This window comes from Lepidochelys kempii, chromosome 4 (genome assembly GCF_965140285.1).
Source record: "Lepidochelys kempii isolate rLepKem1 chromosome 4, rLepKem1.hap1, whole genome shotgun sequence".
Taxonomy (NCBI): domain Eukaryota; kingdom Metazoa; phylum Chordata; order Testudines; family Cheloniidae; genus Lepidochelys; species Lepidochelys kempii.
In genome coordinates, this window is record NC_136383.1 from 58,145,389 (window position 1) to 58,160,560 (window position 15,172).

The window sequence follows — 15,172 nt, forward strand, 5'->3', positions numbered from 1 at the left end:
GCCTCTGATGGAGAAGAGGGTTTTGGAAGATCTCAAATGTACTCCATTATGACTCTCAAGATGGAAATTAGAGGCTGAGAGAGGGCTGAAGATCCTGAGTCTCACTATGGGGGTCGAGAAGCAAGTAAATAAATCTTCATTCTTCACAAACCCTTTCATGGAGCCCTGGAAGCGACATAAGACAAAGGAAGAAGTTCTTCACTCCCCAGCACTCATCATGGAGACTGGGAAACAGGAGGAGCAAGGAGGTTCTCCCTTATTTCCCCAGCCCATCTGTTCTGCTAACCCCCAAGCCTCCTGTCTGCCTCATTTCCAGCCTGCCACCTTCCCTCCAAGACTTGAGGAGGAAAGCTCCAGCCTTTGGAACATTAGGAAGTTGAGGACAAGGGAATTGCACTCCACCTCACATCCTAGGTTCTGCAGATGTATGATCCTGTTGACATACAAAGATCTGAAGAAGTGGTAGTCCCTTTTTGAGCACATTAAGATGTCTGCAGACTCCCCCTCTGAGACCGGTTGAATATGCATTGATCATCATAAGACTTTAAGCCCAGAAAACAAAGGCAGCTTGTAACAAGACACCGGCGCTGAAGTAAACCTGTCAGTCACAAAATTCAAGACCAAAAAGACTCCATCTTGTCTGACCTTCTGTATCTCACAGGCAACCAACACCACCCAGCACCACATACTAAAACTAACAACCAAAATAAGACCAAGGTATTTCAGCCCCCAGGAACCTAAAGAATTATGTGCCACCGGGAGAGAATAGGAGGACAAAAGCACACCAATGCCAAGGCTTCTGCAATGACAGGAAACTGATTAAGTCAGATGTGTGTTCCAGTGTACCTGTGGCAAGTGTACCTCATTCAGTCCCATCGGATGGGAGGTAACCAAAATGTCAAGTGGCACTCATGTGACCAGGTTACTAGTATAAGCAGAAATTTGATTAGATAATATTGAGAAGTTAGGGGAGCCTGCTGGTGAGACAGGAGCCTGGAAAGGACTCTCTGGAGCACCTATGCAGAAGGCCTAATGAAAGCCTGCAGAAAGAAAGCCTCATCTGAGACCCTTGCAGAGAGTGGTGGCCCAGGGAGAAGTTTCAACTTGGAAGTGCTATAAAGGACTGGCAGGAAGACAAAGCCCTAATAACAGGACTGAAAAGATGTGACGCTCCTTCAGGAGTACCAAGCATTGCGAGGTACCACACCATCACCTGCCCTTGGCGTGAGGAAGTCTTGTCCGTGCCTGCTGTGCATTAAGTCCCTGAAACCACCAGCCTCTGGCAGCACAAGCACTGCATTCCAGGCCTCCACAGGCCTCGCTCTCACTGTACAGGCATCAATAAGCACACAACAACCCCCAAGTCCTCAGAGTATTCCCTGCAGTGTCCAGACCCTTATCCACTGAACACTCACAGAATTAACAGGCTTTCTGTTCCCAAATGAACAGTACACAACCATTTGTAAGATTCAACTCAAGATCACCACTTTGTTTAACGCCATAGTGCTTATATATATTTACAATGAAAACAAGAATAAGGTTATGATCGAAGAAGGGAGATTCAAATGAGTGGGAAGAAGAATATTGGAAACAAATGGTTACAAATAAAATGAAGTTGTAACACATTTTACAGACTAAACTTAACTAACAGGTTAACCTATCTAAAGTAGCTTATCTCACCCCAAAAAGAAAAGGAGTACTTGTGGCACCTTAGAGACTAACCAATTTATGTGAGCATGAGCTTTCGTGACCTGAAGTGAGCTGTAGCTCACGAAAGCTCATGCTCACATAAATTGGTTAGTCTCTAAGGTGCCACAAGTACTCCTTTTCTTTTTGCGAATACAGACTAACACGGCTGTTACTCTGAAACCTATCTCACCCCAAGTTCACTTCAGCATTTTCAACCAAGCCTGGCTGAGACCCTTCTTTCAGAAAGCAAATTCACTTCCTCAGTCAACGGTGATAGAGAGTCTTCCTTGTCCCACAAATACAGTAGTAGAGTAAGTCTTTGATGCGCACCTCACAATCAGGTTCTTCCCTCCACCCACCAGCTTGTTTTCTCTTCTCGTTAGTTTCTTTCTTTGAAGTTCTCCCATTACTTCATTTGCATTTGGTTCAGATTGACATTTATTGTCTGACAGCAAACCTGTTTTTCACCTTTTCTGTTGAGTAGTATCTAGACACAGACTTTAAGAACATAATTTTCCATGTATATTCATAACTCCTTACATAACATCCGTCCATGTGTTTCACAATGATATTGATGACAAACGCAAAACTGGCTTTTTGAGACCCCACATGACATTCTTTGGCCAATTAGAATGTACATGCCAGACCAAAGAGATCCATATAACTCCTTTGAACCACATTGCCATAGGGGTATTTGGGTTACAGAGGTCCACTTGGGTTGGGAGGCGGGGAGCTGAGAGGGAAGTGAAGTTCTGATCAGAACAAAGAATTATTACATTCTGGAAAAGACAGAAAGGAACTCATAAGTCTTGTGAAGAAAACTAGAAGATTTGGTTTTGCATTAAATTCATTTTACATCACTAAATCAAACCTTACAAAGGGAGAGTTAATTCAAAAGCACCAGTTATCACAGAGGGATTAGACAAGTGGATACACCTAGTGGATGGAGGGCAGGGGGAAAGCAACATACATGGTCTCTTGATTTTAGTAAGTCCTTTGACAGTCTCATATGACATTCTCACAAGCAAACTAGTGAAACATGGTCTAGATGAAATTACTGGAAGATTGATGTATAACTACTTTAATGACCATATTCAAAGAGTTCTCTGTCTCTGGTTGTCTGTCAAACTGCGAGGATATATCCAGTGGGTTCCCACACAGGGTCTGTGCTGGCTCCATACTATTCAATATTTTCATTAGATGACTTGGATGAGAGTATATTCATAAAATCTGCAGATGACACCAAGCAGGAAGGGGTTGCAAGCACTTTGGAAGACAGGATTAGAATTCAAAATGACCTTGATAAATTGGAGAATTGGTCTGAAATCAGTAAGATGAAATTCAAAAGCCAAGTACCACATGTAGGAAGGAAAAAATCAAATGCACAACTACAAAAAGGGTAAAAAAGGGATCTGGGTGTTTTAGTGAATCAGAAATTGAATATGAGCCAATGTGATGCATTTGCAAAAAAGTCTAATACTCTGGAACATATTAAAAGGAGTGTGATATGTAAGACAAAGGAGGGAACTGTCCCTCTTTACTCAGCACTGGTGAGGCTTCAGCTGGAGTATTGTCTTCTAATTATGGAGGCTACACTTTAAGAAAGATGTAGACAAACTGAAGAGAATCCAGAGGAAAGTAACAAAAATAAAAGCTTTAGAAAACTTGACCTATGAAGAAAGGTTAAAAAAACTGGGCATTTTAGTCTTGAGAAAAGAAGACTGAGGGGGAACCTGGTAACAGTTGTCAAATATATTAAGGCCTGTTATAAAAAGGACAGTGATCAATTGTTCTCCATGTCCACTGAAGGTAAGACACAAAGTAATGGTCTTAATCTTCAGCAAGGGAGATTTAGGTTAGATATGAGGAAAAACTTTTTAATTTAGCATAGTTAAGCTCTGGAATAGGCTTCCAAGGGAGGCTGTGGAATCCCCAGCAGTTTTTAAGAGCAGGTTAGACAAACACCTCTTGGGGATTGTCTGGTATACTTGGTCCTGCCTCAGTGCAGGGGCTGGACTAGATAAACTCTTAAGGTCCCATCCAGCCCTACATTTCTATGATTCTAAGTGGAAGGTAAATCTGAGGGAGCAGTTGGGCCTGACGACAGATCAGGTCAGCCCTGCTACTAAGTCTCTGTCTTTAGACTTCTTCAGGTAGCCTCAATTGGAATTCCTAGGAGTAACAGGAACAGGGCTCTTCTCTAGCATAACTTACAACCATGAAAAAGGAAAAGATTAAAGAAAATTCTCTCACACAACACCAGATTCATACATTATAAAACCAGAAGGATCCACTGTTATCATTTAGCCCAGCGGTTCTCAAACTTCATTGCACTGAGACCCCCTTCTGACAACAAAAATTACTATACGACCATAGGAGGGGGGACCTAAGCCTGAGCCCCGCCACGCTAGGGTGGAGGGGTCAAAGCCAAAGCCCGAGCACCACCACCCTGGGCAGGGGCCAAAGCCCAAGGGCTTCAGCCTTAGATGGGTAGCCTGTAACCTGAGCTCTGCCACCCAGGGCTGAAGCCCCTGGGCTTCAGCTTCAGCTCTGGACCCCAGCAAGTCTAAACACTAGCCCTGATGTCCCCACCCACAGTTTGAGAACCACTCATCTAGCCTGACCTTCTGCATAATTTAGGCTGTAGCATTTCCCTGAATTATTTCCTGTTTGAATTAGAGCATGTATCTTTTAGAAAAACATCCAAACTTGACTTTAAAATATCTAGCAACGGGGAATCCACTCCACAACTCTTGCTAAGTTGTTCCAATGGTTAATTACTCTCGCTGTTAAAACTGTGCACCTTATAATAAAGGTGAATTTACATCTACAACAGGTCAGTGCTTTGAGTGCATACCACCTTTAAAGAATATTAATACTCAACAAAGGTAAACCCAAGGAATGCAAAGTTAAAGCTGCACATTCCAGACAAGACACCCAAACTATCTAAACATTTTCCTTGCAACAAAGCCCTGAAAAAGAAATTCACACTTTTCTTTGCATCCATAAGAAGCTTTAAGTTTTATCAACATCACAAAACTATATCTTTTACTTGTAGAGAGCACTTGTTTGGCTTTACAGCCATACACAGTACACACAAAATGATGTGGTAAATTCCTTACCATACTCTCCCCACAGCCAGTCATTCTTCACTCTTCATTACAAGACCAATTCTGATAGGCGCTGAGGGCACTCCACTCCTCATATGAAGTGTTCAGCACCTTGCAGGATTGTATCTTACATAGGGCAACCAATTATCCAAGTGTTAGATACAGAGCTAGCCTGTCTCTATAGAGCAGGTTTCAGAGTAACAGCCGTGTTAGTCTGTATTTGCAAAAAGAAAAGGAGTACTTGTGGCACCTTAGAGACTAACCAATTTATTTGAGCATAAGCTTTCATGAGCTACAGAGCAAAAATTCATAACCCTAACATTATGAAACAAAAGTACTTACATGAAAAGAGCAAAAGTTGGGGTGATGGCGAACCATTGCACTGAGTAAAGAAGACAAGCATACTAAATGAATTAAAACGCCATTGTTACATAGTATATGGATCATCAAAAATGTGCACTAAGAAAAGATGAGATGCTGGCAGTTTGGGTGCTTGTTTGAAGTGCTTGGGTGAGAAAACACTTAAGTGTCAAAAATCAACAGGGGAACTTGAAGTCTGTTGCAGCCCGAAATATTAAAAGTGGCACTTTATTATTCAGGATATCTATATTTGTTTAGATTTCAATTGCTTACTTTACCAACTATAGTTTATATTTTATTTTTTTACTACTAGCCATATACAGTTGTGAGAGAGTGAGTGAATTATTTTCTGGTTCATATATCAGTTGCAGAATCTTTATTATTAGTGATTTTGTTCAAATCAGAAAGAACACAGTCAAGCTTCCAGACCTCAAAGTGGAGTTTCCACTCATAATTATTTCAGAAAAAAACAACTATTTTTTACTTGTAAAATGAGTAAATTTGTCTCAAAACTTGTGTCAAACAGAACTCCACGCTTCCATTTTTAGAGTCACTTTTCTGAGTACAGAAAGAATCCAACTCCCACTGAATTCAGTGAGAGTTGGATAAGTCCCTAATGAACACTGCAACTCACTATGGACCAGTTCTTGTTTCCACTGAAATCATCAGTACAATTCTACTGATCAAGTCTTTACTAATTCCTCACAGAGAATGATCTTGTGTTAAAAGACCTGACTGAGAATCAGGATAGAGAGAAAATTTAGTCAAAAGGATTGTAATGATTGTAAAAAGAACAGGAGTACTTGTGGCACCTTAGAGACTAACAAATTTATTAGAGCATAAGCTTTCGTGGGCTATAGCCCACTTCATCGGATGCATAGAATAGAACATATAGTAAGATATAGATATATATACACACACCGATAAGTTGGAAGTTACCATACAAACTGTGAGAGGGGAATTAGTTAAGATGAGCTATTATCAGCAGGAGAAAAAGCTTTTGTAGTGATAATCAAGACGGCCCGTTTAGACAGTTGACAAGAAGGTGTGAGGACACTTAACTTAAGGAAATAGATTCAATATGTCTAATGACACAGCCACCCCCAGTCTCTATTCAACCCCAAGTTAATGGTATCTAGTTTGCATATTAATTCAAGCTCAGCAGTTTCTCCTTGGAGTCTGTTTTCTTTTACTGTGGCCAGAGAGGTTGAAGTGTTCTCCTACCGGTTTTTGAATGTTATGATTCCTGATGTCAGATTTGTGTCCATTTATTCTTTTGCGTAGAGACTGTCCAGTTTGGCCAATGTACATGGCAGAGGGGCACTGCTGGCACCTGATGGCATGTATCACATTGGTAGATGTGCAGGTGAACGAGACCCTGATGGCGTGGCTAATGTGATTGGGTTCTATGATGGTGTTACTTGACAGTCACAGCAATCACCACCCTCACTGAGAAAAATTATGGATATAAAATTTGAAAGTTAGGCTACCCAGAAACATGTTTTGGCTATTTACCCAACCACATCAGTTAGCTGTCCCTAGTCCATGCCCACTAACTAATCTAAAGTTTTATATTTTAAGAAAGAGCTAATTTATTCTTTAAAAAATTCCAAGGTGCCTTTTCCCCATATCCATCTAGAAATTTCTTTCAGAGTTGTACTTATTTATCCTTCACCCCCTTTTATAAAATCCTGGGTAAGATATGGTAGTATTTAGTATTCCTGCGTCACCAACAACAGGGAGGTGACATGGATTAAAGAAGTTTGGTGTACTAGCAAAACTGATCTCCTACTAATACATCTGCCCTAGACATTGAACTGAAAGGACAGAAACTCTGCAGTTTATTTATTGGAACATAAAATCATATACATGCTTGCATTTTAGTCCTAATAATACATTCTTACAGGCAAGACATATCAATCAGTTGTTGAAGTAGTCCGTAGTGCATAAAAGAAGATGTTAAAACTCAATCCACTTCTCTTGTGCTGCTTAATTAAATAAATTCCTTGGGGTGCTTGTGGTATGAACTGACCCTTCCAAAATATGGCTTCTGGACTCTGAATTACAGTACATTGCACATGGTTGGGGAATGGTTCTCTGGTTCTGCAGCATTAGTGCTTCACTTAACTGAAACTGAAGGACTCTTAACACTCCAGTGCTCTAGAACTAATATACTTGTATTAAGTTCAAATTTTGGTTGTGGCATACCAGTATAGTGGGCTTCCTCAAATTTTCATCAATAGGTTTCTTGGGGGCTTGACTCACCACTGCAGCGCTTCCTGCTGGTTGTCCTGGGAATTAGCTCTGCCCCTCTTCAGGTGGTGTCTTGCCCACTGTCACCTCTGCTCCAGGACCTGTGTTGCCCCAAGGACCACTGCGTCCTCTTCAGGACAGAGCCCTTTGTCTTAGTAACTAAAAAGTGATCTGCTACCTTTTCCCTGTTAAGGGACAAATCAGAGATCCTTATTACCTCTGTCAGACCCACATCACTGATGTCTAAAATTAAGGTTACTATTTGGGAAAAACAGAAAATTTCAGTGTATTTTGATGACACGTTGCTGTAACTTTTCCCTGTCCAACTCACTAACAAGCGCTACCTAGTTATGTCAAGTTACAAGGTGACTATCAAAGTCTGTGCTCTCTACTTAAAGATGAGACCATATTGGTAATGTTTATTCTTAATGTCATGAACAAAAAATTCCAATATTTGGGGACTACCGCCATAGCGAGCCTTGCATGACATTTTTGCTGTGAGCTCAAAAAACTTGATAAATAGAACCGTTTAGGTGTTTGCAGTTAGAAATAAATCACTACTAATAATCTGAAAATAGATTAATTTAGTTTATTTTAAAAAGGGACTATGGCTATGCAAATGTATCACCATACACTAAAAACTGTGATACTATCATTTCAGCAGTATTATTTTAACCAATGCAATATATTTCAGAAGTCCTTCCAAGAAACATTATTTATAAGCACATCTTTGGGAACAGCATTAAAAGTTCTATAGCAGCATCTAACATGCCCATAATTTATATTGATTGTTTATCTTACAAAAATAGTTCCTAGCTGTTTTTGAAGGGGAGGAGATAAAAAAAGCTTTTAAAAGAAACTTTACCTGCAAAGACAGCAATTTTAAAACCAAAAACATTTTAAGGTTTGAAGGCCATTCATCAAAAGAATTTATTCAAGGTAAGACAAGTTTTGGATCAAAAGCATTCGTTTCCCCTTTAATTTAAAGGAAAGCCATGTGTGTACCATATTCTTGGCATTCATACAAAAAGTACTTTGTTAAGCATGCTAAAAAATGGATAATTATGAATTTTTATTTTTCTGCCCCATTAACAAGTATTTATGTTCATTAGTGTGTGTATTTACATAGAGATAGAGGTATAAAGAAATGTATATCCAATTTAAAATTTAAAGCCAGTTTCCATCTTACTTTAATAATGCATTTAATATTACATTACATATTAAATTATTCTAATAGTTCATGTTTTCACAGTATAGTTCTTACAGTACTAGAATGATATTAAAGCAGGATATAAACTTTAAAAAAGTTTATGATCTTTGACTGAGGGCTACCATAACAGCTAGTATTGAACATCTTTCAGACAGATAGCTGGTAGAAGAATGCTACCTCTAAATACATACGGGCAGTTCCTCACCTGTTGTAAATTGACATAGCTCCACTGAAGTAAAGATTCTACTGAGAATCTGTCTCATATTTTCCATATCACTTCCAGTTTATTATATATGTATGTTGATACAAAAATATAGACACATACACACACATTTACTGTCCACCATGTGAACTTTCAGAGTGCTAGGCCTAGTTTTAACAGCCACTATGTCTGCAGCCTAAAGGAAATTCCCATCACTCACTCTGTTCTGTCATGGGCACTGTGATTAACAAGTATAACACATCACCATTTTTAGTGCAATTTTCAACATTCTGGAAATATAATGTGCTTATTTATGCCATGTTCATCATTATAGTGCCACGGAATTGTGAACTTGTGGTTAAAATGTTTTTGCACACTTGCTTTTTCCTACTGAAGTTAACAATTTTACTGTTTAAAATAGCATCATTTCTATTTTATATTTGTAACTGCTGAACTCAGCTACTCGCAAATATTTTGCTTAACGTTTAATAAATTCTTGTATTTTAACTTCAGAAAATGACCCCTGATCCCTACATTAACAGGGTTTAGGTACACAAAATACAGTGGATCAAACCATCTTTCTCCAAAGTAATACCCTGTACAGAAAACATTTTATGACCTATGTCTTTCTAAAGTCACAATTACACTATAAAATAAACCCTGAAAAATATTACATTACTTAAGGAATGCTTGAAACACTGGACTCTATACTTTACCTTAAAAACCATCACCTTGCTGATCTTAGCAATTAATTGTTTACTGTACACATCCTACTGATATTTTCAGGTTGAGGTGATTGTATGATCACCTAAACATTAGCGCACTAATCCATAATTCAAGTTACCTTTTAACTTAACTGTTTCCTACTTCAAAATTCATGCAGAAATTTTCCATTGGTAAGTGTACTGTGATACATGTAATTTTTTCTCTGATTACCAGTGAAGTATTCTTGAACAATGGGTAAATATATTAGCAACACATACTGAAAGTTTTTGACTGAAAAGGACTAAATATAAATTAGCATCAAACACAGGAGCATATTTTGTACTTATACTTACTTTTCACAAATGTACCTTGCAAATGAATGCTACTTTGCAAATCTTAGGCCTGATCTACACTTGGGGGGATTGATCTAAGTTACGCAACTTCAGCTATGTGAATAACGTAGCTGAAGTTGACGTACGTAGATCTATTCGCCGCGGTGTCTTCACTGTGGTGAGTCAACAGCTGACGCTCCCCCGTCGACTCCGCCTGCATCTTTTGCTCCGGTGGAGTACTGGAGTCGATGAGAGAGCGCTTGGCAGTCGATTTATCACGTCAAGACTAGACGCAATATATCGACCCCCTGCTGGCTCGATCGCTGCCCGCCGATCCAGTGGGTAATGTAGACAAGTCCTAAAAGATATAAAAGCTTAACACGCCAGGTTCAGTTTCAGGATAAGACGAGCTGGTCCAAAGGCTAGAACCAATTGAGAGTCCCAATTTCACTCATATCAGAGTTTATAATGACTTTCGTACAATAAAATCCTTAACCTGACCTGAAGTTTAGCAGTTGAGTTTGTTTTCTAACCAGAGCCAGAATTTTGCTTCCTACTCACCCATCAATGCCCTATGTAGATAAAATGGTCAAGAGAATTGCTGTCTTTGTACTTTCCCCAAACACAGAGTGAAATTAGTTTTGCTATGGTCCAAGTTCTCAAGAAATTAGTAAAGCACATTAACAAAAATGTGCATTAAATAGCTGCCAGAAAAAGGCTAGTAGTATATTAAATGTATCAAGATGACTTCTGATTCTATAAACAGAACATTTCTCTAAAATGTGAAAAGTCATCTGAAATTCTAAAATGTCTGTCAGTTTCCAATGCTTCTATCATATAAGATCATTGGGAAAGAATACTGTTAAAAGTAGTTTTTATTTTGACACAGATAAGAGACACTGCACCTTTAAGAGTCCAGCAGTTTCAAAGCAACTCTAGGCTGCAATCATAACATCCATTAGAGTGCTCCACGTTTCAGAGCAAGCAAGCAAGTGGTTGTCATTGTAGCCAGTAAATCACCTGATCCTATTACAAAATCAATTACTGCAGCACATTTCTATTGCTACATAACTTGATGATAGCAAAATGATATTGGATAGCTACTGCAAGGTCAAGAAAACTGCTAGGAACATCTCAAATTTGTCTTTTCATGTAGGTCCAAATTATAATGCATCTACTCCATGGTATACTTTAGATTTTAAATAAATACGTATAGTTACCTTCTTTGGCTGACTGGGACATTCGATGGATAGTCTCTGTAACTGGTCTGATGTGTGGCTGCAAGATAGAAGATCAGAGCAGCAGGTCGAACGGCCCAGCCTCTTCATTAAAGAAGAAATAATGCTGCAGCCACATCCACACATTGACTTGCTCATCAGATGACTTTATTCCTTAAGAAACCAGAACTGGTACATTCCCATATATACTCAAAATTGGCTGCCTGCCTCATTCTGCAGCTCCCTGGCTGAAATTAACACTGACAAACAGAAAAAAAACATGTGTTCCTCTCCCCCCCCCAAAAAAAAAGGGGGGGACACCAGCCACAGTCCCATCACCAAGCAAAATCCATCATTTTTAAAAAAAAAACAATTCCCAGACTATTGTTTTACAAGGTAAGATATTTTAAGGCTCTTAACTAGTTTATAAAGGGAAGAAAAGCATCTAACAGAAGAATAAATTCGAGGTGTCAGACACCCTAAATTGCACACTCACTACAGCTTCTGTCCTCCTCCATCACTTCAAGTCCATTTACCTACTCTACCAGCTCAGTCTATCCAACCTGTTCTCTCTCAAAGTGCACACTATTCCAATAGCCAACAGAAAAGAGCCACACCCCTCAACATCACCCATGCACTCTATTCAAGAACCGCTCAATACCTGGAAAAGAACTGCTGTTGCATTGCTTAGAGCAACAACAGGGAACGGATTTCTGGATGGAGCCTGACCTGCCAATCAGAGCAGTTGACCTTTTATGACTCTAGTGTTCAAGAGGGACCTGTCAATTACATGTAAGAAGAATGACAGACTTGTCTTCCTGTTATACTCTACAATAGATTTTCTACAAAATATATTTTAAAATCTTATTCTAAATTGAAAATGCACATGCAACAAAAAGATTGCACCGAGGCATACAACTCTCTGAAGATAAATGACAATTGCTGCTACCAAGCTATGTGAGTTACTATAACATTTAAGAAAAAACAAATACAAATTTAAACCAAAGAAGGACTAAGCGATAAAGGAATTTAAGCTGAAACATAACCCTGCTCTTATCAATCCCCAAGAGACGCAATAGAGCTATCTAGTATAAGCAGCTTTGAAAAAAAAGTTAGACAAGTCTTTGGCTCAGAGGAAGAGTTACACAGAAAGGCAAACCTAATTCAAAAGAGCAGTCAGATCTAGATAGGCTTCCTGGCCTGTTTCAAAAAATGTTATGTTCTGAAACTAAAATATGATTTCTCAATAATACTGTGTACCTGCTTAATTTCATCTATATAATTTAATCTCTCAGTCAGAAAACTTGACAGTGTTTCTCGAAGTGCTAAATCAGTGAACCATTTACTGTTTTTTTCTTTCCATATGATAAAACATGCCAGTATTATAAATATTATAAAAAGATCATTTCAACTGGCTTACTGAAGTAAACAATACGGTTTCTGAAGTAGAAGGGCTCACATTAACACAAATGCTTAAAATCATTACAGGATAATGTGACTTGAAATAATTGTCACTTGCATTTATAGAGCTATCAGTGCTTGTCTAGTTCAATAGCATTCTCTTTATCAAAAGGTTAAGAAAAAATATAGATGGCATGAAAGCAGCTTAAACATACATATTCAAGAAAAACTTCTGGTTTTCATACTGCATTGAAAGCTTAATTTCTCTCTTGCTCTCTCCTGCTCCCTATGCTTCTTTCCCTCCCCTTCCTAGGTTTAAAGCTGAACTGGGCTAGTATTGCCTCTCCCTTTCACCTTGCTCTGCCCTTTTGATATTTATGTTTCTAGTCAATCAATTTCCAGTAGTATCTAAATATAAGCATGCACTGCAAAGTGAATTAAAAAAAACCTTTTGTAGATAAAGACTGTGGATGCAAATAAGCAAAATAATGCAATAACCTTTTACTCGCCTGCTTGAGGTACTGTCTGCTGCATAGAATTTTAAATCCTCATCTGCAGATGCAATTGAGCTGGTATTGCCAAGGACTTTGCTCTTCCTGTGCTGATTCTACACGTCTTATTCATTGAAAGAGCACATTATGTCGAAAATTTAAAGTAAAATCAGGTGAAATTACTCAGATGGTTTGAAAGGAACCGACATCTAAAAATCAGCTGCTGCTTTGACCTGTCACATTTCAGAGATATGTCAGACACATTGGTGAAGAAAGTCTTATTGCTGATGCATGCTTACCAGCAATATGCAGGATGTGGAAGTGCAGAGAGCTAATGAAAAAATATTAATACACAGAACTGAAGTGCAAGGATCAAGCTTTGACCATTAATACTTCATGTCTTTCATACCACAAAAATCTCTTCTCTCAAGATGCTATTGCTTATAAAGCTAAGAGATCTTGTCAAAAACAAAATCCTTGTTTCAAACCCTTGCATCTCAGTAGACTGCAGATAAGTTCTAATAAAATATTCTAACTCTGTGCACAATACCTCTAATAAATGGAAATCTTATTTTTTCTTTGGCAGCACATAATTAAGCATTACAAAATGTTATTTCTAAACAAAAATAGACTAATAAAATACTAATGCACTGGGTAAAGATTTTTAGTTTAACATGGTTATGAAATACACTAGTACTTCATTGGAATTTGAATTCCTCTTAACAGAAATGAAACACCAGCAGTAAAGGCTGTTATTCATTATTTATGATTTTTCCCTCCTCATGTCAGTTTCCTTAATGTACTATTGATTCTCAGAATGCATACAGATGGGGCCAGTGACAGACAAACCAGATATATATAGAACAACTATCCAGAAAAGACAAAAGGAAGATGGTTTAGAAAGATACTAATATCACTACAGAATTTTGTTTTCAAGGCTACTGATGGGAAGGACAAAACAATTCCAATAAAAGTTAATCCTGATGCTAATGATATAATTTAGCAGAGAGTGACAACCTTATATTATTTTGCACTGAACTGTTCTATAAAATAGTTTAAAAGGTGAAATCCGATTTTGTTTAATCTGAAAAGTGTCACAGCTACATTAGTTTCTCCTGCATTTAGAAAACTAGTAAACACTGCAGTCCCTAACACTGGTGATTTTGCACGTACTTTAACTCCAACAAAGACAAGTTACCATTAAAGTTAAAATTGGTTGCTATGAATTGAGCATAAGATCAACCTGACCTTCACTTTCCTGTTTCAAACTCTAATTTATTATGTTATCCCTCAAGTTATTCTTTGATAGAATCTATAGTAAGGCAAGCAATACTCTCAGAACTATTGATATACCACTTTAAAAGTTTAACAAGCCTTAAGTATATCTATTAAATCCGCTTAAAAAAAATCAAGTTTAAAAAATAGTTTTAATTAGCAAATTTCAAAAAAGCATTCATCTTGTTCTATAGTAAAAATGTTTTATTGCAAATATATTATTCTCTAGCAATTTATACAACCAACTATAGAATTCTACTACATCTCTTAAGTGAAACAGAGGTGATTTCATGCTAAGCTAGAAGTGACTCTTGCATATGTAAAATATAAAGAGGAAAAACAGCTACATGTGCGCACACACACAAAATAAATTTTTTAGCTCAGGAGTCCTGATGAAAAATCTTTAGAAATTCAGACATAGAATGAGGAGAGGACTGTACACTATGAATAGTTTAAAAGAATTGGTTAAAAAACTACTTATGTACGATACTTGCACACCCTCTGATATCAAATATAGTTCACAAGGATGAGCCTAGAAATAATAAATAAGTCACGAAGGGGATGAAGACATTGGACAGAACCTGTTGAATACACCTGAGGGGTTGGGGGTCAACTACCTGAAAAATAAATTCTCCACAAATCACAATGTTGACAAAGGTTTGGGACCAAGCAACTGTGGTATGTACGCACCAGAAACAGAGGTTTCTGACCATTCAATTCAGGCAGTGGCAGTACTCCAAGAAGACTGATCCCAAACTCAAAGGCAAGCTTAGATACTTGGGTTGCTTTTATTGGATTCCTGATAAAGTAAACTCTTAGGAAAGGTACAACAAATTTTAATTTTTTCTAGTTAGAGATTCATGTCCTCTCAAACATTTAATATGTTGCTAATATTTCTCAACAGAGAGTAAAGAGGGAATTCACAAA

The 15,172-nt window shown here is 38.1% G+C and overlaps 1 protein-coding gene across 9 annotated transcripts in view; it reads right to left on the reverse strand.

Moving 5' to 3' along the window:
- FBXW7 (F-box and WD repeat domain containing 7) overlaps positions 1-15,172 on the reverse strand; it is a 283,622-nt gene that overhangs the window by 203,227 nt on the left and 65,223 nt on the right. Inside the window, exon 2 of one of the 9 annotated variants that reach the window (XM_073341355.2) lies at positions 11,082-11,139. The exons of 7 other annotated variants lie outside the window; for them this stretch is intronic. The gene's annotated coding sequence lies outside the window, so the exon portion shown is untranslated. Of the gene's footprint in view, positions 1-7,424; positions 9,845-11,081; positions 11,140-15,172 lie in introns of those variants that run through there. One more of the 9 variants, XM_073341356.2, reaches the window with a different exon arrangement.